The sequence below is a fragment of the Mobula birostris genome, chromosome 20 (genome assembly GCF_030028105.1).
Source record: "Mobula birostris isolate sMobBir1 chromosome 20, sMobBir1.hap1, whole genome shotgun sequence".
Lineage (NCBI taxonomy): Eukaryota > Metazoa > Chordata > Chondrichthyes > Myliobatiformes > Myliobatidae > Mobula > Mobula birostris.
Window position 1 is genome coordinate 46,899,633 of NC_092389.1, and position 23,300 is coordinate 46,922,932.

At 44.0% G+C, this 23,300-nt stretch overlaps 2 long non-coding RNA genes across 2 annotated transcripts; both read left to right on the top strand.

Moving 5' to 3' along the window:
• The first annotated feature begins 315 nt into the window (after nucleotides 1-315).
• Nucleotides 316-10,644, top strand: LOC140212690 (uncharacterized). The gene is made up of 4 exons (XR_011889774.1): nucleotides 316-442; nucleotides 1,056-1,131; nucleotides 6,703-6,773; nucleotides 10,519-10,644. It is a non-coding gene; the product is annotated as an uncharacterized lncRNA (long non-coding RNA).
• A 2,046-nt stretch (nucleotides 10,645-12,690) lies between these two features.
• LOC140212689 (uncharacterized) lies at nucleotides 12,691-22,525 on the top strand. Its single transcript, XR_011889773.1, has 4 exons — nucleotides 12,691-12,848; nucleotides 17,078-17,363; nucleotides 21,251-21,420; nucleotides 22,278-22,525. It is a non-coding gene; the product is annotated as an uncharacterized lncRNA (long non-coding RNA).
• The last annotated feature ends 775 nt before the right edge of the window (nucleotides 22,526-23,300 follow it).

Below are 23,300 nucleotides of genomic sequence, written 5' to 3' on the forward strand. Positions count from 1 at the left end.
GAAGATCCAGACAATGAAGAGGACAATGATGATGATACTGGTATTGAGGATGGTGATGGTGTAGATAGTAATGAGGGTAGTCCTGAGGGAGAAGATAATTATGATGATGGCAATGTTGAGGCTGCTTATGGGACAGATCCTAGTACAGATGAACAAACTAAAAAAGAAAGTTCTCAAGTTTCAGAGGATAATTCTGGAGGTGAAGGTTGTGTCACCACCACGGAATCCTGCACACCAGAAACTCCAAGGCAGCAACAGGCAGTTGTTGAAAGACCAGCTTCACGAGCTCGATGCTCACCAAGGAGACCAGCACATCCTCTTCCACCAAGACTTACAATACAACCTCCAGCCCCAGAACTGGGACCACCTGCGCAGAGATTTCCACCAGCGAGGCGACCTTCATCAAGTCGAGGGGGAATTCAGCTTACTCCAGGCATTGGAGGTGTGCAGCAACATTTTTTATATATAATTTTTATTGAGTTTTCAAACATGATTACATGAAATAATAATATCTACGGTCCCCCCCTCCCTTAACCCTTCCCCCCCGATATATACCCCTACCTAAAAGAAAGAAAAGAAAAAGAAAAAAAAAGAAAGAAAGAAAGACTGCCTGGATATTGAAAGGTCTCCACATGCTCCATGGGATTCAAAATAAATTTAATATATTTATTTGTTACTTTCCCCAAAGGCCCAACATCTTTATCATTGGAGCACCTAGATATCCCAACCTATCTTTCGTAAGAAAAAAAGACGCCAAATATTCAAAAATGTATCATATTTATCTCTTAAATTATAAGTAATTTTTTCAAGTGGAATACAGCTAAAAATATCATTATTCCAACGATCCATACTTAAATACGAATCCGATTTCCAAGTAACTGCTATAGCCTTCTTGGCTACTGCCAGTGCAATTTTTATAAATTCTTTCTGGTATTTATTCTATTTAAGTTTCAATTTTATCCCTTCAATGTCACCTAATAAAAATAATATCGGGTCATGTGGAAGTTGAGTTCCAGTAATTTGTTCCAATAAATCTCTTAAATTTATCCAAAAAGGTTGAATATTGGAACAGGACCAAGTAGAATGTAAAAAAAGTACCAATTTCTTGATTACACCGAGAACATTGATCAGGTAAGTTTGAAGTTAATCTATTTATTCTTTGCCGTATAATATATAATTGGTGTAAAAAATTATATTCTACTAATCTGAGTCGAACATTTATTGTATTTGTCATACTGTCAAGACAGTCTTGACCAATTTGTTTCATCAATATTAATACTCAAATCCATTTCCCACTTTTGTCTTGACTTGTGAATTCCTTGTTTAAGTGTCTGTTTTTGAATCAGATTATACATAAAAGAAATAATTTTTAAAATTTTTCCTTTTTGAATTAAAATTTCAATTTCATTAGGTTTCGGCAAAAACATTATTTGACCCAGTTGGTCTCTTAAATAAGCCCTTAATTAAGAGACGTCGGGCAGTGCAGCGCGGCAGATCTAAAAGGGCAGAAATCCTGCTTCGGGTTTGATTCGAAGAAGGAGTCTGAGAGTCTGAGTGGGAGTGCCGAGAAAGACATTTTTGAAATTTTCATTATTTTTTTTTTTCTCCAACGGCGTTGTGAGAGGCGGGACTGCGCAGGCGTGTGACGTCGGGCAGTGCAGCGCGGCAGATTTAAAAGGAACAGAGCCTCATAGAGCGGGCAGCGTAGTTTGCAGACGGCGGAGTGAGCAGGGAGCAGAGTGAAGACTTAAGGGCTTCGGCACAACGGGCTTAGGCGGAAACGGGCGAGGCGAGGAAGGTTTGGCATTCATTTTCTGTTGTTATTTGAGGAGAGGGGCAGTATGAGTGTGAGGGCAGTTTGCTGTTCTCGGTGTCGGATGTGGGAGACTCTGGAGTCTCCAAGCCTCCCGGACGTCTACATCTGCACCAAGTGCATCGAGATGCAGCTCCTAAGGGACCGCGTTACGGAACTGGAGCTGCAGCTGGATGACCTTCGTCTGGTCAGGGAGAGTGAGGAGTTGATAGAGAGGAGTTGCAGGCAGGTGGTCACGCCGGGGCCACGGGAGGCAGACAAGTGGGTCACGGTTAGGAGGGGGAAGGGGAAGAGTCAGGTAATAGGGAGTACCCCGGTGGCTGTGCCCCTTAACAACAGGTACTCCTGTTTGAGTACTGTTGGGGGGGACATCTTACCCGGGGGAAGCGACAGTGGCCGTGCCTCCGGCACAGAGTCCGGCCCTGTAGCTCAGAAGGGTAGGGAAAGGAAGAGGAGGACAGTAGTAATAGGGGACTCGATAGTAAGGGGGTCAGTTAGGCGATTCTGTGGATGCAGTCCAGAGACCCGGATGGTAGTTTGCCTCCCTGGTGCCAGGGTCCGGGATACTTCTGATCGTGTCCAAGATATCCTGAAGTGGGAGGGTGAGGAGCCAGAGGTCGTGGTACATATAGGTACCAATGACATAGGTAGGAAAAGGGATGAGGTCCTGAAAGGAGAATATAGGGAGCTAGGAAGGGAGTTGAGAAAAAGGACTGCAAAGGTAGTAATCTCGGGATTACTGCCTGTGCCACGCGACAGTGAGAGTAGGAATGCGATGAGGTGGCGGATAAATGCGTGGCTGAGGGATTGGAGCAGGGGGCAGGGATTCAAGTTTTTGGATCATTGGGATCTCTTTTGGCACAGGCGTGACCTGTACTAAAAGGACGGGTTACACTTGACTCCTAGGGGGACCAATATCCTGGCAGGGAGATTAGCGAGGGCTACTGAGGTGACTTTAAACTAGAATGGTTGGGGGGTGGGAATCAAATTAAAGAGGCAAGGCGTGAGGAGGTTAGTTCACAACAGGGGGATGGGAACAAGTGCAGAGAGACAGAGGGGTGTAAAGTGAGGGTAGAAGCAAAAAGTACTAAGGAGAAAAGTAAAAGTGGCAGGCCGACAAATCCAGGGCAAGCATTAAAAAGGGCCACTTTTCAACATAATTGTATAAGGTCTAAGAGAGTTGTAAAAGAGCGCCTGAAGGCTTTGTGTGTCAATGCAAGGAGCATTCGTAATAAGGTGGATGAATTGAAAGTGCAGATTGCTATTAATGATTATGATATAGTTGGGATCACAGAGACATGGCTCCAGGGTGACCAAGGATGGGAGCTCAACGTTCAAGGATATTCAATATTCAGGAGGGATAGACATGAAGGAAGGAGAGGTGGGGTGGCGTTGCTGGTTAAAGAAGAGATTAACGCAATAGAAAGGAAGGACATAAGCCGGGAAGATGTGGAATCGATATGGGTAGAGCTGCGTAACCCTAAGGGGCAGAAGACGCTGGTGGGAGTTGTGTACAGGCCACCTAACAGTAGTAGTGAGGTCGGAGATGGTATGAAACAGGAAATTAGAAATGTGTGCAATAAAGGAACAGCAGTTATAATGGGTGACTTCAATCTACATGTAGATTGGGTGAACCAAATTGGTAAAGGTGCTGAGGAAGAGGATTTCTTGGAATGTATGCGGGATGGTTTTTTGAACCAACATGTCGAGGAACCAACTAGAGAGCAGGTTATTCTGGACTGGGTTTTGAGCAATGAGGAAGGGTTAATTCGCAATTTTGTCCTGAGAGGCCCCTTGGGTAAGAGTGACCATAATATGGTGGAATTCTTCATTAAGATGGAGAGTGACATAGTTAATTCAGAAACAAAGGTTCTGAACTTAAAGAGGGGTAACTTTGAAGGTATGAGACGTGAATTAGCTAAGATAGACTGGCAAATGACACTTAAAGGATTGACGCTGGATATGCAATGGCAAGCATTTAAAGGTTGCATGGATGAACTACAACAATTGTTCATCCCAGTTTGGCAAAAGAATAAATCAAGGAAGGTAGTGCACCCGTGGCTGACAAGAGAAATTAGGGATAGTATCAATTCCAAAGAAGAAGCATACAAATTAACCAGAGAAAGTGGCTCACCTGAGGACTGGGGGAAGTTCAGAGTTCAGCAGAGGAGGACAAAGGGCTTAATTAGGAAGGAGAAAAAAGATTATGAGAGAAAACTGGCAGGGAACATAAAACTGACTGTAAAAGCTTTTATAGATACGTAAAAAGGAAAAGACTGGTAAAGACAAATGTAGGTCCCCTAAAGACAGAAACAGGTGAATTGATTATGGGGAGCAAGGACATGGCAGACCAATTGAATAATTACTTTGGTTCTGTCTTCACTAAGGAGGACATAAATAATCTTCCAGAAATAGTAGGGGACAGAGGGTCCAGTGAGATGGAGGAACTGAGCGACATACATGTTAGTAGGGAAGTGGTGTTAGGTAAATTGAAGGGATTGAAGGCAGATAAATCCCCAGGGCCAGATGGTCTGCATCCCAGAGTGCTTAAGGAAGTAGCCCAAGAAATAGTGGATGCATTAGTGATAATTTTTCAAAACTGGTTAGATTCTGGACTAGTTCCTGAGGATTGGAGGGTGGCTAATGTAACCCCACTTTTTAAAAAAGGAGGGAGAGAGAAACCGGGGAATTATAGACCGGTTAGCCTAACGTCGGTGGTGGGGAAACTGCTGGAGTCAGTTATCAAAGATGTGATAACAGCATATTTGGAAAGCGGTGAAATGATCCGACAACGTCAGCATGGATTTGTGAAAGGAAAATCATGTCTGACGAATCTCATAGAATTTTTTGTGGATGTAACTAGTAGAGTGGATAGGGGAGAACCAGTGGATGTGGTATATTTGGATTGTCAAAAGGCTTTTGACAAGGTCCCACACAGGAGATTAGTGTGCAAACTTAAAGCACATGGTATTGGGGGTAAGGTATTGATGTGGATGGAGAATTGGTTAGCAGACAGGAAGCAAAGAGTGGGAATAAACGGGACCTTTTCAGAATGGCAGGCGGTGACTAGTAGGGTACCGCAAGGCTCAGTGCTGGGACCCCAGTTGTTTACAATATATATTAATGACTTGGATGAGGGAATTAAATGCAGCATCTCCAAGTTTGCGGATGACACGAAGCTGGGTGGCAGTGTTAGCTGTGAGGAGGATGCTAAGAGGATGCAGAGTGACTTGGATAGGTTGGGTGAGTGGGCAAATTCATGGCAGATGCAATTTAATGTGGATAAATGTGAAGTTATCCACTTTGGTGGCAAAAATGGGAAAACAGATTATTATCTGAATGGTGGCCGATTAGGAAAAGGGGAGGTGCAACGAGACCTGGGTGTCATTATACACCAGTCATTGAAAGTGGGCATGCAGGTACAGCAGGCGGTGAAAAAGGCAAATGGTTTGCTGGCATTTATAGCGAGAGGATTCGAGTACAGGAGCAGGGAGGTACTACTGCAGTTGTACAAGGCCTTGGTGAGACCACACCAGGAGTATTGTGTGCAGTTTTGGTCCCCTAATCTGAGGAAAGACATCCTTGCCATAGAGAGAGTACAAAGAAGGTTCACCAGATTGATTCCTGGGATGGCAGGACTTTCATATGAAGAAAGACTGGATGAACTGGGTTTGTACTCGCTGGAATTTAAAAGATTGAGGGGGGATCTGATTGAAACATATAAAATCCTAAAGGGATCGGACAGGCTAGATGCAGGAAGATTGTTCCCGATGTTGGGGAAGTCCAGAACGAGGGGTCACAGTTTGAGGATAAAGGGGAAGCCTTTTAGGACCGAGATTAGGAAAAACTTCTTCACACAGAGAGTGGTGAATCTGTGGAATTCTCTGCCACAGGAAACAGTTGAGGCCAGTTCATTGGCTATATTTAAGAGGGAGTTAGATATGGCCCTTGTGGCTACGGGGATCGGGGCTATGGAGGGAAGGCTGGGGCGGGGTTCTGAGTTGGATGATCAGCCATGATCATAATAAATGGCGGTGCAGGCTTGAAGGGCCGAATGGCCTACTCCTGCACCTATTTTCTATGTTTCTATAATCTCCTTGAGTAAGAGGTAAGATTTCACTTTTATCCCAATTACACCCTGATACTTTCCCATATTCTTCCAGTCCAGAAGGTAGTTTACGTAACAAATGCAGTGGGTTTGTTAAATAAATCAAAACATCATCAGCAAATAAATTAATCTTATATTCCTCCTGATTAACTCTAAAACCCTTAATATCTGAATCAATTCTAATTAGTTCTGCTAATGGTTCTCTTGCCAATACAAGTAAAGCAGGTGATAATGGACAACATTGTCTAGTTGACCTTTTTAACTGGAATGGTGTTGAAATTTGACTATTTGTCACTACTTTAGCGTTAAGATTAGTGTTTAAGGTTTTAATCCAGTTTATAAAAGGTACTCCTAACCCATATTTTTCTAATACTTTAAATAAAAAATCCCATTCCAATCTATCAAGTGCTTTTTCTGCATCCAAGGCTACTACCATACTTATTTCTGCCCTTTTTTGTGCCAAATGAATTATACTAAGTAGCCGAGTTACATTATCTGCCAATTGTCTATTTTAATAACTCCTGTTTGATCCATATGTATTAATTTTGATAAATATTTAGATAATCAATTAGATAAAATTTTTGCTATTATTTTATAATCCGTGTTCAACAAAGAAATAGGCCTATATGATGCTGGTTTGAAAGGATCTCTACCTTTTTTTGCAATACTATTACAATCACTGTTGAGAAAGATTCTGGGAGTTTATGTATTTTTTCCACTTGACGTATTAACTCCATAAAAGGAGAAATTAATAAATCTTTAAACTTTTTATAAAATTCAGGCGGAAAACCATCCTCTCCTGGAGATTTATTACTTTGAAGTGATCCTAAAGCTTCTTCAACCTCTTTTAAGGTAAAAGGCATATCTAATCCTTTCTGTTCTTCCAAATTGAATTTTGGACGAGTTATTTGTGATAAAGATCTTTCTATCTCATTAACATCGTTTTGTGATTCCGATTGATATAATTCAGAGTAGAAACTTTTGAAGGTTTCATTAATTTCTAAAGGTTTATAGTTTTGTAATTTTATTTGCACTTGTTCTAATTGCATTTATCGTTTTGGAAGCCTGTTCTGTTTTCAACTGCCAAGCAAGAATTCTGTGTGATCTCTCACCTAACTCATAATACCTTTGCTTAGTTCTCATGATTTCTTTTTCTGTTCGATGTGCCTGAAGCGTGTATTATATTGTAACTTCTTATTGACAAGTTGTCTTGGTTTTTCTTCTATCATATGTCTTTGAGATTCTTTTTCTAATTTTGTAATCTCTTTTTCCAATTGATCTAATTTTACCATATATTCCTTCTTAATTTTAGACGTATAACTTATTATCTGACCCCTCAAATATGCTTTCGTCGCATCCCATAATACAAATTTATCATCAACTGAATGACAGTTTGTATCCAAAAAAAAAATTGGATCTGTTTTTTCATAAAATCACAAAAATCTTGACATTTTAATAATATTGAATTAAATCTCCATCTATAAGTTGCTTCTTCCTTTTCCGTCATTATTATTGTCATTAATAAAGCCATAGTCATACTTTATTGATCCCAGGGGGAACTTGGTTTTTGTTACAGTTGCACCATAAATAATAAATAGTAATAGAACCATAAATAGTTAAATAGTACTCTGTAAATTATGCCAGTAAATTATGAAATAAGTCCAGGACCAGCCTATCGGCACAGGGTGTCTAACCCTCCAAGGGAGGAGTTGAAAAGTTTGATGGCCACAGGCAGGAATGACTTCCTATGACGCTCTGTGCTGCATCTTGAAGGAATGAGTCTCTGGCTGAATGTACTCTTGTGCCCACCCAGTACATTATGTGGTGGATGGGAGACATTGACCAAGATGGCATGCAACTTAGACAGCATCCTCTTTTCAGACACCACCGTCAGAGAGTCCATTTCCATCCCCACAACATCACTGGCCTTATGAATAAGTTTGTTGATTCTGTTGGTGTCTGCTACTCTCAGCCTGCTGCCCCAGCACACAACAGCAAACATGATAGCACTGGCCACCACAGACTTGTACAACATCCTCAGCATCGTCCGACAGACGTTAAAGGACCTCAGTCTCCTCAGGAAATAGAGACGGCTCTGACCCTTCTTGTAGACAGCCACAGTGTTCTTTGACCAGTCCAGTTTATTTGTCAATATGTATCCCCAGCTATTTCTAATCCTCCACCATGTCCACACTGACCCCCTGGATGGAAACAGGGGTCACCGGTACCTTAGCTCTCCTCAGGTCTACCACCAGCTCCGTAGTCTTTTTCACATTAAGCTGCAGATAATTCTGCTGACACCATGTGACAAAGTTTCCTACAGTAGCCCAGTACTCAGCCTCACCTCCCTTGCTGATGCATCCAGCTATGGCAGAGTAATCAGAAAACTTCTGAAGATGAGAAGACTCTGTGCAGTAGTTGAAGTCCGAGGTGTAAATGGTGAAGAGAAAGGGAGACAAGACAGTCCCCTGTGGAGCCCCAGTGCTGCTGATCACTCTGTCGGACACACTGTGTTGCAAGCACACGTACTGTGGTCTGCCAGTCAGGTAATCAAGAATCCATGACACCAGGGAAGCATCCACCTGCATCGCTGTCAGCTTCTCCCCCAGCAGAGCAGGGCGGATGGTGTTGAACGCACTGGAGAAGTCAAAAAACATGACCCTCACAGCGCTCGCTGGCTTGTCCAGGTGGGCGTAGACACGGTTCAGCAGGTAGAAGATGGCATCCTCAACTCTTAGTCGGGGCTGGTAGGCAAACTGGAGGGGATCTAAGGAGAGCGATCTGACAATATTCTCACTTTATATTCCATATTTTTCACTCTGTCTTGAATATTCATTCATAATAGAAAAAGATCTATCCTTCAGTAAGTTTTATGTCTGTTAGAATAGAACAAATAGTCTCTTTCTTTGGGGTTAATTTTTCTCCATATATCAAGCAAATTTAAATCTTTTACCGATGATAAAGTTAGTTTTACTACTTTCGATTTTGTAACAGCCTTGGTTGATCTATCTAAGACTGGGTCTAGGTAAAAGTTAGTCTCCACCTATTAATATTTTATCATGTGCGTCAGCTAAATTCAAAAAAGCTTCTTGTATAAATTTTGCATCATTTTCATTTGGTGCATAAATATTGATGAGGGTCCATAATTTGGAAAAAAGTTGGCAGTGTATAATCATATATCTCCCCGCAGAATCAGTTATTACATTTTGTATTCTAATTGGTAACGTTTTATTGATCAATATTGCTACTCCCCTCACTTTTGAACTAAATGAAGCTGCAACAACACTTCCCACCCAGTCTCTCTTTAATTTCTGATGTTCTGTTTCTGTTGAGTGTGCTTCCTGCAAGAAGGCTATATCTACCTTCATTTTCTTAATGTGTGTTAAAATTCTGTTTCTTTTCACCGGTCCGTTAAGCCCATTAACCTTAAAACTCAAAAAATTCAATAAGTTAGTCATTATTCCTAACCAAATTACTCCAATCTAAAACATTACTTAACACCTCAACTCTCATAGTTTCTTGGGGAATCTCTTTAAACTTCACCATGTTGCTGTGTTCCCCCCCCCCCCCATCATCCAGGCAAAAAGAAATAAAGGATAGATATGATATAAAAAGAAAAATAACAAAATGCCCCCCTACTAATGTTGTGAGTGAAAAAAACCCCCTCCATTTTGCGGGTCATGGCTGTCGCCACGATTGCACACATGAATCCCGTAGCGATTGGTCAGTATTTCTTCCAGCTCCCTGTAACAAAAAAAATTATAAATATATTAAAAGAAATTTAATGTCACTATTCCCAACTAATATTCCTCAAACTTTTACATTTCTTCCCCTCTATCACATATTTAATAATACATTTATATATTTTTCCACCTTTAAAAATCCACCAAGTGTATTCCCTGTCCCAGCCTTCATCTTTAATCCATCTCACTCCCCTAGATTTCTTCTTGTGTCTGGTGAATATTCAAAGATTCTGGCACAAACTCCTCCGCTTTCCGGTAATCATCAAAAAATCTTCTTTCTCCGCCAGGCAAAAAAATCTTCAAGGTTGCAGGATAGCACAGTATAAATTGATAACCATGATCGCATAGGACTTTTATCACTGGGTTGAACTTCTTCCTTCTCTTCATAACTTATGTCAGGGTAGAAAAAAATTTTGTTCCCTTCAATGGCCCTTTTCTATTCTTGGCAGCTTGGGCAGCCACCTGTAGATTCCTTTCTTTGCCTTGAAATCTCAAACAATTTATTAAAATTGATCGCGGATTTTGGTCATGTTGTGGTTTTGCCTACTTCTTTACGCATGCGCAATTCCCGCTTCGTCTTCCCAGGGACGGCTGCTGCCGCCATTGCCCCCTGTTCTTCAACGCCAGAGATAAAATGTGTCTCCTCCGAAGGAGATCCAACCTGAGCCCGAGGTTCCATCGCTGTAATAGGCCCTTTTTCCTTCCCATCTCGCGGGGACTTCAAAACCGCAGTTTTCCTCTGTTGCTGTTTACGAGGCATATCGTAAAATAGTCTTGACTAGTTTATAAGTAGTTCTTAAAAACTATTTATTAACTCTTCTTTGTTTAAACAGTACTTTGCTGCTTTTTTACAGGAGAGCTGGATTTACAGGTCTCAATCCCACGTCATCACGTGACGTCCCCCTGACATTTTGTTGATGAAGATGACAGAATGGTGCCCAGTACTTGTTGTGCCCCACCGATCAGATGGGTTTGCAGAAGCCATTCCTTCTCCCCAGGTTGCAGGAGTACCTCAATTTAGGTTTGGACCACCCGAAGATAGGAATCAAACTGGTTGAAGTCAGTCTGATCTGGGGCAATTGGCCTCACAAGGAGGTTTAGCAATGTATGAAACACCAATTTACCTTGCTGCTGTTCACGAAGATGAATCTGGAGGCTGCAGTGTACCGAGCACACCGCTGCAAGTTCATGCACCAGTGACTGTTTTCAGTGAGGGACCACAAACAGATATAACTGAGCATGCCTCCCAGTCTGTTCCTATGGTTGCAACATGCACCAGCAATCTGTCCAGCACAGTTGAATCTGGAGGTGGTGATGATGACCCAGGACCCCAAGCCTCGAGGATCCCGCAGCCAAGCTCAAGACCCAAGTCCCCAGCCTCAAGCCATGTCATGTCCTTGCCCGGTTCCGGGGTCCGAGCCCGAGGCAAGACCCAGGTTCTGGGTCCTTGTCCAGTCTCGGGCTCGGAGTCCAAGCCTAGTCCATGGTTCCTAGTCCTAGTCCCGCTTTCCCTAGCCCAACTCTGCATTCTTGTCCCTGCTCCTTGCCTGAATCGTGTCACGTCCCTACTCTAGTCAAGTCCTGTTCCTTATACTCCAGTGTCTGTGTCTTGCATCTGGGTCTGTTCCCAGCACCCCCATTGTGACAGAAGGAGCAGATCAAGAAGGGCTTAGTTCAGCCGTTGTGTTAGAAATTGAAAGACCTCAGGAGGAAGAATCTGCCCAGCCTTCAGACGAAGCCGATATTCCATCCACTAGCCAGGATCCTCCTAGTTCAGCTGATGCTGCCATCACACAACCTAAACCTTTGTGAAGAGTACAGCTTTATTCACAGATGGGGAGAATTGCAGCTCAAGGGCAACAAATCATTAGCCGAAGAGGTATAAACATTTCAAAGGGAGGAAGAAGAGGCATAAACAGAGGAAATCGTAGCTGAAGAACAGGTACCTAGGTGAAGCGTATTGATCTCTAGTCATTGGTTTGGCTGCTTGCTAAATAAAACAAATTTTTGAACTTGCAAAAAAAAAAAAAAATCAGAGGTGCCAAGGGACTTGGGAGTTGTTGTGCAATACTCCCAGAATGTTACTTCACAGGTTGAGCGTGAGGTAAAGAAGGCAAACGCAATGTTGGCATTTATTTCAAGGGGAACAAAATATAAAAACAAGGAGGTAATGCTGAAGCTTTATAAGACACTAGTCAGGCTGCAGCTGGGGTGTTGTCAACAGTTTTGGGCCCCTTATCTCAGTAAGGACATATTGTCACTGGAGAGAGTCCAGAGGAGGTTCATGAGGATGAGTCTGGGAATGAAGGAGTTAACATATGAGGAGTGTTTGGCAGCTTTGGGCCTGTGCTCACTGGAATTTAGAAGAATGCGTGGGGATCTCATTGAAACCTACTGAATGTTGAAAGGACTAGATAGGGTGGATGTGGAGAAGATGTTTCCTCTAATAGAAGTATACAGAGGTACAGGGCATGGCATTAAAATTGACAGGCAACCTTTTAGATCAGAAGTAAAGAGGAATTTTTTCTAGCCAAAGTGTGAATCTGTGGAATGCGCTGCCACAGACTGTGGTGGAGGCCAAGTCTGTGGGTATATTTAAAGCGGAAGTTGATAGATTCCTGATTGGTCAGGGAATCAGGGGATATAGTGAGAGGGCAGGTGTATGGGGTTGAATGGCATCCGAGATCAGCCATGATGAAATGGTGGAGTGGACTCGATGGGCTGAATGACCTAATTCTGCTCCTTTGTCTTATGGTCTTACGAAAGGGAATGTGACATATGGAGGCCAAACACAGCAGTTATGTATTGAAAAGCGGAGGGCCAGCACTTTCTGGGCATAAATGGTTGAGAAAATCCAACTAGACTGGCACTCAATTAAGGCTCTTACTGTGGCACCAAAAGGCAATGGCAGTATGTAGATAATAGTTAAATTAATTAAGTAGTGCAAAAAGAGGGGGAGAAAAGTAGTGAGCTCGTGTTCATGGTTTCATTGTCCATTCAGAAACCTGATGGCTGAGGGGAAGGAGCTGTTCCTGAATCGTTGAGTTTGTGTCTTCAGGTTCCTGTACCTCCTCCCTGACGGTTGAAATGAGAAGAGGACGTGCTCTGGGCGACGGGGGTCCTTAATGATGGATGCCGTCTTTTTGAGGCATCGCTCCTTGAAGATGTCCTGGATGCTGGGGAGGTGAGTGCTCATGATGGAGCTGACTGAGTTCACAACTTTCTGTAGCTCCTTTCGGTCCTGTGCAGTGCCCACCTCACCTCCATATCAGATGGCCATGCAGCCCATTAGAATGCTCTCCATGGTACATCTGTAGAGATTTTCCAGTGTCTTTGCAGACATACTAAATCACCTCAGCCTCCTCATGATATATAGCCGAAGTTGTGCCTTCTTTGTAACTGCATCAATATATTGGGCCCAGGATAGATCCTTAGAGATGTTGACACCCAGGAACTTGAAATCGCTCACCCTCTCCACTTCTGATCCCTCTGTGAGGATTGACGTGTGATCCCTCGTCATACCCTTTGAGGTCTGTAATCAGTTCTTTGGTCTCACTGACGTTGAGTGCAAGGTCAGGTACACTTCCATTCCTATGTCAAAGAGCACCCCACCCCCCTCACTGTTAGACTCATGGGTGATTCTTGCCCCCGGTACTGCTACCTCTGGAACAGCCGAGTGTGTTGTCCCTACTGGGCATAAGGTTGGAACATTGAAGGGGTGGGAGAGGGCATTGTTAATATTGGTACAATGGCTTAGTATTAAAAATCACTGGTGGGAGTTGTCGATTGGCCACCGAATAATAACATTACAGTGGCACAGGCAATAAACAGAAATATCTCAGGCATGTAAGAATGGAACAGCAGTTATCATGGGGGACTAACTTGCACATAGATTGGGTGAATCAAGTTGCTCGAGACAGTCTTGAGGAGGACTGTGGTCCTGTGCAATGAGAAGGGTAAAATTAGTGATCTTGTAGTGAGGGATCCTCTTGGAAAGAGTGATTACAGTATGACTGAGTTTCCCATACAAATGGAGGGTGCAAAAGTTTGATCTAAAACCAGTGTATTATGTCTAAACAATGGAGACTATAATGGGATGACCAAGTGTAGTGTAGTCTGGGAACACAGGCTATATGGTGGGACTATTGAAGAGCAGTGGAAGACTTTCAAAGAGATTTTTCACGGTGCTCAATAAAAGTATATTCCAGTTAAAAGCAAGGACAGTAAGGTTGGGTAGAGCCAGTCTGAGATAACTATGGAAATTAAAGAAGGCGGCAAACTAAAAGCTTGTGAACAGAAAGCCTCCAAGAGTAGTGGGAAACTGGAAGACTGGGAAAACTTTAAAAAGCAACAAAGAACCATCAAGCAAGTAATAAAGAAAGGGAATAAAGAAAGAAAATAAACTATCACAAAATATAAAAATGGATAGTAAAAGTTTTTATAATTATATAAAGTGGAAGAGTGTGGCTAAAATGAACGTAGGTTCCTGGGAGGATGAGAAGTGGGAATTGATATTGGGTAACGAGGAACTAGCAGAAGCTTTGAATGACTATTTTGTGTTGGTCTTCACGGTGAAGGACATGTGTAACATGCCAAAGAGAGATGTTATGGAAGTGATGGGAGGTGAAGACCTCGATACAATAGCTATCATTAAAGAGGTAGTGCTGAGCAAACTTGAGGGGCTGAAGATACATAAGTCCTCTGGTCCTGATGGAATGCATCCCAGGGTACTGAAAGAGATGGCAGAAGTTATAGTGGAGGCTTTGGTGATAATTTACTAAAATTCTCTGGACCCTTCCAGGTTCTGGTGGATCAGAAGATGGCGAATGTCACGCCACTGTTCAAAGAATAATGTAGGCAAATGCAGGTAACTACAGGTCAGTTAGTTTAACATCTGTAGTTGGGAAAATGCTTGAAAGCTATCATTAAAGAAGAAATAGCAAGACATCTGGCAAGAAATGGACCCATCAGGCAGATTCAATTCTTTTTTTTCCCTGTACTGGTTTACGAGTTAATAAACAGCCAGTAGGTGGAGGTTGTGTCTCTCTCAGTCCATCAGGGTCAAGCATATTTAGCTTCCAACCCACAACACACACACCAAGTGCTGGAGGAACTCAGCAGGTCAGGCAGCAACTCTGGTGAGGAATAAAGAGTCGATGTTTCAAACCCAGACCCCCTCATCAGGACTGGAAAGGAACTGGGAAGAAGCCAGAATAAGACTGGGAGGTGGTGGGAGCGTGGAGGGAAGGAGTACAAGCTGGCAGGTGATAGGTGAGACCAGGCAAGGGGGAAGATGGATAAAGTTAGAAGCTGGAAGGGTTTAGGTCAGGGGTTCCCAATATTATAAAGCCACAAGATATGGGAGCAGAATTAGGCCATTAGTCTGCTCTGCATTTCATCATGGCTGATCCATTTTCCCTCTCAGCGCCAATCTCCTGCCTTCTCCCTTTATCCCTTCATGCCCTGACCAACCTCTGCCTTAAATATACAAAAATACTCGGCCTTCACAGCTGACTGTGGCAATAAACACCACAGATTCACCACTCTCTGGCTAAAGAACTTTCTTCTCATCTTCCTATTCATCTCTAAAAGGACACCTCGCTATTATGAGGCTGTCCTCTGGTCTTAGACTCCCTACCATGAGAAACATCCTCGCCACATTCACTCTGAGACCCCTTGCTTAATTGTACTGGTCCATGGCAAGTAAAAGGTTGGGAACCCCTGGGAGGGGTGGAAGAGTTAAAGGGCTGAAGAAGGAGGAATCTGATGGGAGAGGAGAGTGGACCATGGGAGAAAGGGAATTAGGAAGGGAAGAGGCTTAAGATGGGGATGTCTTCATTGAGTCCTCAACATCCAATCTGCTCTGGTACCACAGTATTTATGTGGGCTGTCCTGCTGAGACTCTGGACAATGGTGGCCCCTCCAGGACATTAACAGTTGGGTCTTTTCCACCTATCACTTTCCAGCTTCTTACTTCATCCCGCTCCCCCACCCACCTGGCTCCACACATAATCTTCCAGCATGTCCTCCTTCCCTTCTCCCCACCTTATTTATTCTGGCTTCTTCCCCCTTCCCTTTCCAGTCCTGATGTAGGGCCTTGTCCCGGAAATGTCAACTGTTTATTCATTTCCATAGATGCTGACTGACTTGCTGATTTCCTCCAGTATTTTGTGTGTAGAATCTCATTTGTCTTTGTCGTTATCTACATTAGTCACAGCTAACTTTCTGTGACCACCCCTCCCCCCCAGCTCTCCCTGTACAGTAACGTTCTGTCTCTGTCTGTCTGTCTCTGTCTCTCTCTCTCATATTTTACTTTCTTACACCTTTCACCATCATCATTATGTGTCATGTCGTATGATGTGGGCAATCATGGTCTTTGGCACTGTGGGCAATGGCAAACCTCTTCTGGGGCAGTGTCTTCACAAGACGGGTGACCCTAGCCATTATGAATTCTCTTCAGAGACTGTCTGCCTGGCGTCCGTGGTCGTATAACCAGGACTTGTGATATGCACCGGCTGTTCATAGAACCAACCACCACCTGCTTCCGTGGTTTGATGTGACCCTGATCGGGAGGGCTAAGCAGGTGCTATTCCTTGCCCAAGGGTGACCTGCAGACTAGTGGAGGGAAGGAGCACCTTACACCTCCCTTGGTAGAGATGTATCTCCACCCCACCCCCCAACTACACCTTTAACCACACATTATAGTCCAGCTCCCGTGTGGCGTTTACCCTTCAGGGAAATATCTAAAATAACGCACACAAAATGCTGGAGGAACTCAGCAGGCCAGGCTACAGTGAATTCTAAATCACAACTGTCTATGTTAAAAAGAAATTACTTCACTGCCCCTCTGACCCAGGCCTAGGCTGAGTCCAGACTGAACAAGAGGCCTGAGCGGAAACCCAGGAACTGGAATCTCAGTAACCAAAGTGAAGAGATTTATGGCAACTTAAGAATTATCCTCAATCTCTTTCCTCCAGTTATGGACCCTCCTGCCGCTGAAAGCAGTTTCTTTTGACCCACCCTCCATTATTTGATTGCCTGTAATAAATCTGCCTTTATCACCTGTCTGAAAGGGGAGTAGCACTGGGGCTTCTCACATCTCACCGCATTAAATGGTCCCCTCTCCCTGGGCTGCTCACTGACCTGTTACGGTATCAGGGATGGCATTATTAGAGTCATGTTATTCTATAATATCATGAAAATAAACCTTTGACTACATCGTGTTCTTGTCACTGGTGCCATTGCCATGGATTCTTCTGCACGCCTCTCTGAGTCTCTGAGGCGAAACTGAATGGTATTCTGAGCGTCACAAGGTCAGGAAGTTCATCTGACACTGGCTGCCAAGATTGTTTTTTACTGAGTGTTTTAAAATGCCAGCTGTTTTCAAAGTTTTTTTTCTTCTGTCTCCTTCAGACCAGCCAAGTGATAGGAATTGTCTCCAGCCCAAGCCAGCGAGCAGGCAGCTGGGAGGGGAAGAATGTGGGCCACAGCTGTGAATTGTCTCCAGTCAGAGCAGATGATGAGCCAGAGCTGGTTGCCGTGGAGCCTCTATCAACAGGAAGCTCAAGGCCTTGAGCAACAGCAGGTCCAAGGCCTAGAATTTGAAGGCAGATTACAAAGATAATGGCAATATTCTTAGCAGCGTGGAGAAACAGAGGGTTCTTGGGATCCAGGTCCATAGATCTCTTGAAGTTACCACGTAAGTTGTTAAGGTGGTTAAGAAGGCATATGTTGTGCTCACCTTCATTAGGTAGGGGATTGAGTTCAAGAGGCGCGAGGTAATGTTGCAGCTCTAACAAAACCCTAGTTAGACTACACTTGGGGAGTATTGTGTTCAGTTCCAGTCACCTCATTACAGGAAGGATGTGGAAGCTTTAGGTGAGGTGCAGAGGAGATTTACCAGGATGCTGCCTGAACTAGAGGACATGTCTGGTGAAGGTAGGTTTTGCCAGCTGAGGCTTTTCTCTTTGGAGCGAAGGAGGATGAGGGGTGACTTGATGGAAGTGTATAAGACTATAAGAAGCACAGATCAACTGGATAGCCAGAGTTTACTTCCCAGGCAGAAATGGCAAATGCCAGGAGGCATAATTTCAGGCCATTGGAGGGAAGTATAGAGGGGATGGTAGAGGCAGAGAGTAGTGGGTGCATGGAACGCCCTGTCATGGGTGGTGCTAAAGGCAGATACATTAGGGGCATTCAAGAAATGTTGAGACGAACACATGATGATGGAAAAATAGAGGGTTAAGTAGGAGAGAAGGGTTAGATTGATCTTAAAGTAGGTTAAAAGTTGGTAGTCATGGACCTGGAACACATCCTACACAACCTCACATGGACCCCAGAACACATCCTACACAACCTCTCATGGACCCAAAACACATCCTACACAACCTCTCATGGACCTAGAACACATCCTACACAACCTCTCATGGACCTAGAACACATCCTACACAACCTCTCATGGACCTAGAACACATCCTACACAACCTCTCGTGCACCTAGAACACATCCTACACAACCTCTCATGGACCTAGAACACATCCTACACAACCTCACATGGACCCCAGAACACATCCGACACAACCTGTCATGGACCTAGAACACATCCTGTGCAACCTCTCATGGATCCAGAACACATCCTACACAACCTCTCATGGACCCAGAACACATCCTACACAACCTCTCATGGACCTAGAACACATCCGACACAACCTCTCATGGACCTAGAACACATCCTACACAATCTCTCATGGACCCAGAACACATCCTACACAACCTCTCATGGACCTAGAACACAACCTACACAACCGCTCATGGACCTAGAACACATCCTACACAACCTCTCATGGACCTAGAACACATCCTACACAATCTCTCATGGATCCAGAACACATCCTACACAACCTCTCATGGACCCCAGAACACATCCTACACAACCTCTCATGGACCTAGAACACATCCTACACAATCTCTCATGGATTCAGAACACATCCTACACAACCTCTCATGGACCCCAGAACACATCCTACACAACCTCTCATGGACCCAGAACACATCCTACGCAACCTCTCATGGACCTAGAACACATCCTACACAATCTCTCATGGATCCAGAACACATCCTACACAACCTCTCATGGACCCCAGAACACAACCTACACAACCTCTCATAGTCCCAGAACACATCCGACACAACCTCTCATGGACCTAGAACACATCCTACACAATCTCTCATGGATCCAGAACACATCCTACACAACCTCTCATGGACCCCAGAACACATCCTACACAACCTCTCATGGACCTAGAACACATCCTACACAATCTCTCATGGATCCAGAACACATCCTACACAACCTCTCATGGACCCCAGAACACATCCTACACAACCTCTCATGGACCTAGAACACATCCTACACAATCTCTCATGGATCCAGAACACATCCTACACAACCGCTCATGGACCCAGAACACATCCTACACAACCTCTCATGGACCTAGAACACAACCTACACAACCGCTCATGGACCTAGAACACATCCGACACAACCTCTCATGGACCTAGAACACATCCTACACAATCTCTCATGGATCCAGAACACATCCTACACAACCTCTCATGGACCCCAGAACACAACCTACACAACCTCTCATAGTCCCAGAACACATCCGACACAACCTCTCATGGACCTAGAACACATCCTACACAATCTCTCATGGATCCAGAACACATCCTACACAACCTCTCATGGACCCCAGAACACATCCTACACAACCTCTCATGGACCTAGAACACATCCTACACAATCTCTCATGGATCCAGAACACATCCTACACAACCTCTCATGGACCCCAGAACACATCCTACACAACCTCTCATGGACCTAGAACACATCCTACACAACCGCTCATGGACCCAGAACACATCCTACACAACCTCTCATGGACCTAGAACACAACCTACACAACCGCTCATGGACCTAGAACACATCCGACACAACCTCTCATGGACCTAGAACACATCCTACACAATCTCTCATGGATCCAGAACACATCCTACACAACCTCTCATGGACCCCAGAACACAACCTACACAACCTCTCATAGTCCCAGAACACATCCGACACAACCTCTCATGGACCTAGAACACATCCTACACAATCTCTCATGGATCCAGAACACATCCTACACAACCTCTCATGGACCCCAGAACACATCCTACACAACCTCTCATGGACCTAGAACACATCCTACACAATCTCTCATGGATCCAGAACACATCCTACACAACCTCTCATGGACCCCAGAACACATCCTACACAACCTCTCATGGACCCAGAACACATCCTACACAATCTCTCATGGATCCAGAACACATCCTACACAACCTCTCATAGTCCCAGAACACATCCGACACAACCTCTCATGGACCTAGAACACATCCTACACAACCTCTGATGGACCGAGAACACATCTTGCACAGCCTCTCATGGACACCAGAACACATCCTACACAACCTCTCGTAGTCCTAGAACACATCCACACCACCAGGTTCAGGGACAGTTATTACCCGTCGACCATCAGGAAGGAGGTACAGGAGCCTCAGGACCCACACCACCAGGTTCAGGGACAGTTATTACCCCTCAACCAGAGGTGCAGTGCTGCCGGATCTCACTGGAGTGCCACTCCGGCACCTCTGTAAAAAATGTCAAAATATGCAAGCGGGGAACTTAACAGTGGCCGCTATATTTGATTGGAAAGAGGCTCCTTTTCTCTTTGTGTTGATAGGAAAAAGAGTAATTTAGTGAGCAATGAACGAGATGAAATACATTTCCAACCCTCCCAAATGGTTGCTCTCCTCCGGTTAACATTTCTCACTTCCAAAATATGATATTTTCTATTCGTATAGATGTGATTATAATTTCTGTAAAGATTCAAGCTTCTTTCACTTTTCATATATTTAAAGACTAAACAGGATCTGTATTGGTCTAACCATGTAATACCCGGTGTGTGAGGATATTGTGAGTATCCACACACGCAGGTACACTTCCTGTCCAACCATTTCTGCAAGAGAAACGGTATGAGGCAGAGTTGCCAACCTACCGCTTTTGATACTAATATTCACCAATATTCGTGGCTTTACCAATAGTTCATCAGATGTTCTTTTTTCATACTTGATTCCAATATAGGTGGCTGAAGGTGTAAAAAACTTATTTGCTTTATTTCTGTTATTTTTATACCTGCTTAGGAACACTGCTCAACACTACAGGCCCTGCTGTCTGCTTTGACTCAGTTGTATAAGTAAGGCGACATCTGTGGTGGTCACGAATACAAAAGTAAATTTTTCTCACTAACAGTGAGGCTTCTGAGCAAACAATGTTACTTTACTTGCTTGATAATTATATTTTATGATAATTAGTGTGTATAACCATGCAATACTTTGTCATATTATTAAATTAAGTATTATATGTTTTATTGTACCAGTTATACGTTGAAATGTAGTGATAGGCTATAATCTTGTTAATGTCGTAACTATCACTGTATTTCTGTGGAGCTCGGGAATTCATGTATTTCTTTTATCTTGGTTTAGTGCCTGACATTATAAGAAGCCCTATTCACATATATGTCACAGCCAATTTGAATACCTGCTCAAGGCGAGTGAAGAGGACAGACAAGTGCAGGAGCGGTCGGCGGATACCGGAATTCGACAGTTCGGAGGTTGTTGGAGGTTCGGAGGTCGTTCGTGGACGGATCGGGGAGGTGTGAGCTCCAACGACTCAATTTGGTGCACAAATCTGACAAATTTACTGAGTGGCACCTTTGTTTTTTTTTGTGTCCACTAACCACACCACCAAAAAGAGTTATAAAGTGTAACTTAACTGTACATTGTGTATTGACTGATATTTTACAGTGTGGGCTTGTATCGGGGTGCATTACATAGCACCTATGCAAACGTGAGTACACAGTTTGGTAGGGCCTCCGGCAGTTCCCCTAGACGGACGTGAGTTGATCGAGCCGAGCGTTACATATCTATCTAGCTAGGGTGCCTGAGACTTCTGCACACGGCTCTGTAGTTGTCAACATGGAGCGGAGATCGAGTTTGTAAATCTGGCAGGAGCAAAGAATGTTGGGAATGTCGAGGGTGGTGCACCGCGGGAGGGGTGTGGGTCAGGTGGCAGAGGAGGAGTGCCAGTGCACTTGGATGGTGTGGTTGCAGACACACCCAGCCCTGAGACACCAGGCAAGGCCATTTGATTCCAAACAATTGGTTTATTGATCATTACAGATGTCTCTCTGGTGCTTCCCACTCACTGCCTCTCCCTTCCCCTATTCCCAACCATGATCCCCCCCTCTCCCAGTCCACAATAGAGACCCACATCAGAATCAGATTGATCATCACTCACATACATAATGAAATCTGTATTTTTTTTTGCAGCAGTATAGTGTAATGCATAAAATTACTACAGTGCTGTCCAAAAGTCTTTGGCACGCTATTTGTATATATGTTTGTGTGTGTGTGTCTGCCCCTAAGAATTTGGCACAATACTGTACATACTTCGATAGAAAATTTTTCAAAGTTCCAAGTTCAAAGTAAATTTTCACTTTTCATCTTGCAGGTGGTAACAGTCCACGTTGGCAATGATCTGCAGAAAACCGCTTCAGCCGTTCCTAGGCGATGCAACGCCTCTACAGTGCACTGATGCCCCTGTCCACTTGCGCTCCAGACTCTTCCGTCTTGGACATGATACAACGCTGCTTAAATTTGAGAAGGAATCATTTTATATCTTACTGATCTACTGAGTGAAAATTTTAGTCCTTAACCTCCTGCTTTTTGTAAATGTATCTCTTTCCAAAACGTATTAAATATACTTAAAGCTTGTAAACCACTGTCATGTTGCATCAGTCCTTTTGCCTCCCCCGTAGATAACGTGTTGATGATATTTTACCTGTATGGTTGAGGGAGGGAGAGACAGCGGTGGGAATATTGACACTTAGAAACAAAGAAAATCTACAGCACAATACAGGCCCTTTGGCCCACAAAGCTGTGCTGGACATGTCCCTACGTTAGAAATTACACAGGGTTACCCATAGCCCTCTATTTTTCTAAGCTCCATGTACCTATCCAGGAATCTCTTAAAAGACCGTTTTGTTTCCGCCTCCACCACCTCTGCCGGCAGCCCATTCCATGCACTCACCACTCTGCGTAGAAAAACTTACCCCTGACATCTCCTCTGTACCTGCTTCCAAGCACCTTAAAACTTACCCTCTCGTGCTGGCCAACTCAGCCCTGGGGAAAAGCCTCTGACTATCCACACAATCAATGCTTCTGATTATCTTGTACACCTCTATCAGCCACCTCTCATTCTCCGTCGCTCCAAGGAGAAAAGGCTGAGTTCACTCAATCTTTTCTCACAAGGCATGCCCTCCAATCCAGGCAACATCCTTGTAAATCACCTCTGCACCCTGTCCATGGTTTCCACATCCTTCCTACAGTGAGGCGACCAGAAGTGAGCACAGTACTCCAAGTGGGGTCTGACCAGGGTCCTAAGGAGCTGCAACATTACCTCTCGGCTCTTAAACTCAATCCCACGATTGATGAAGGCCAACGCATTGCAGGCCTTCTTAACCACAGAGTCAAC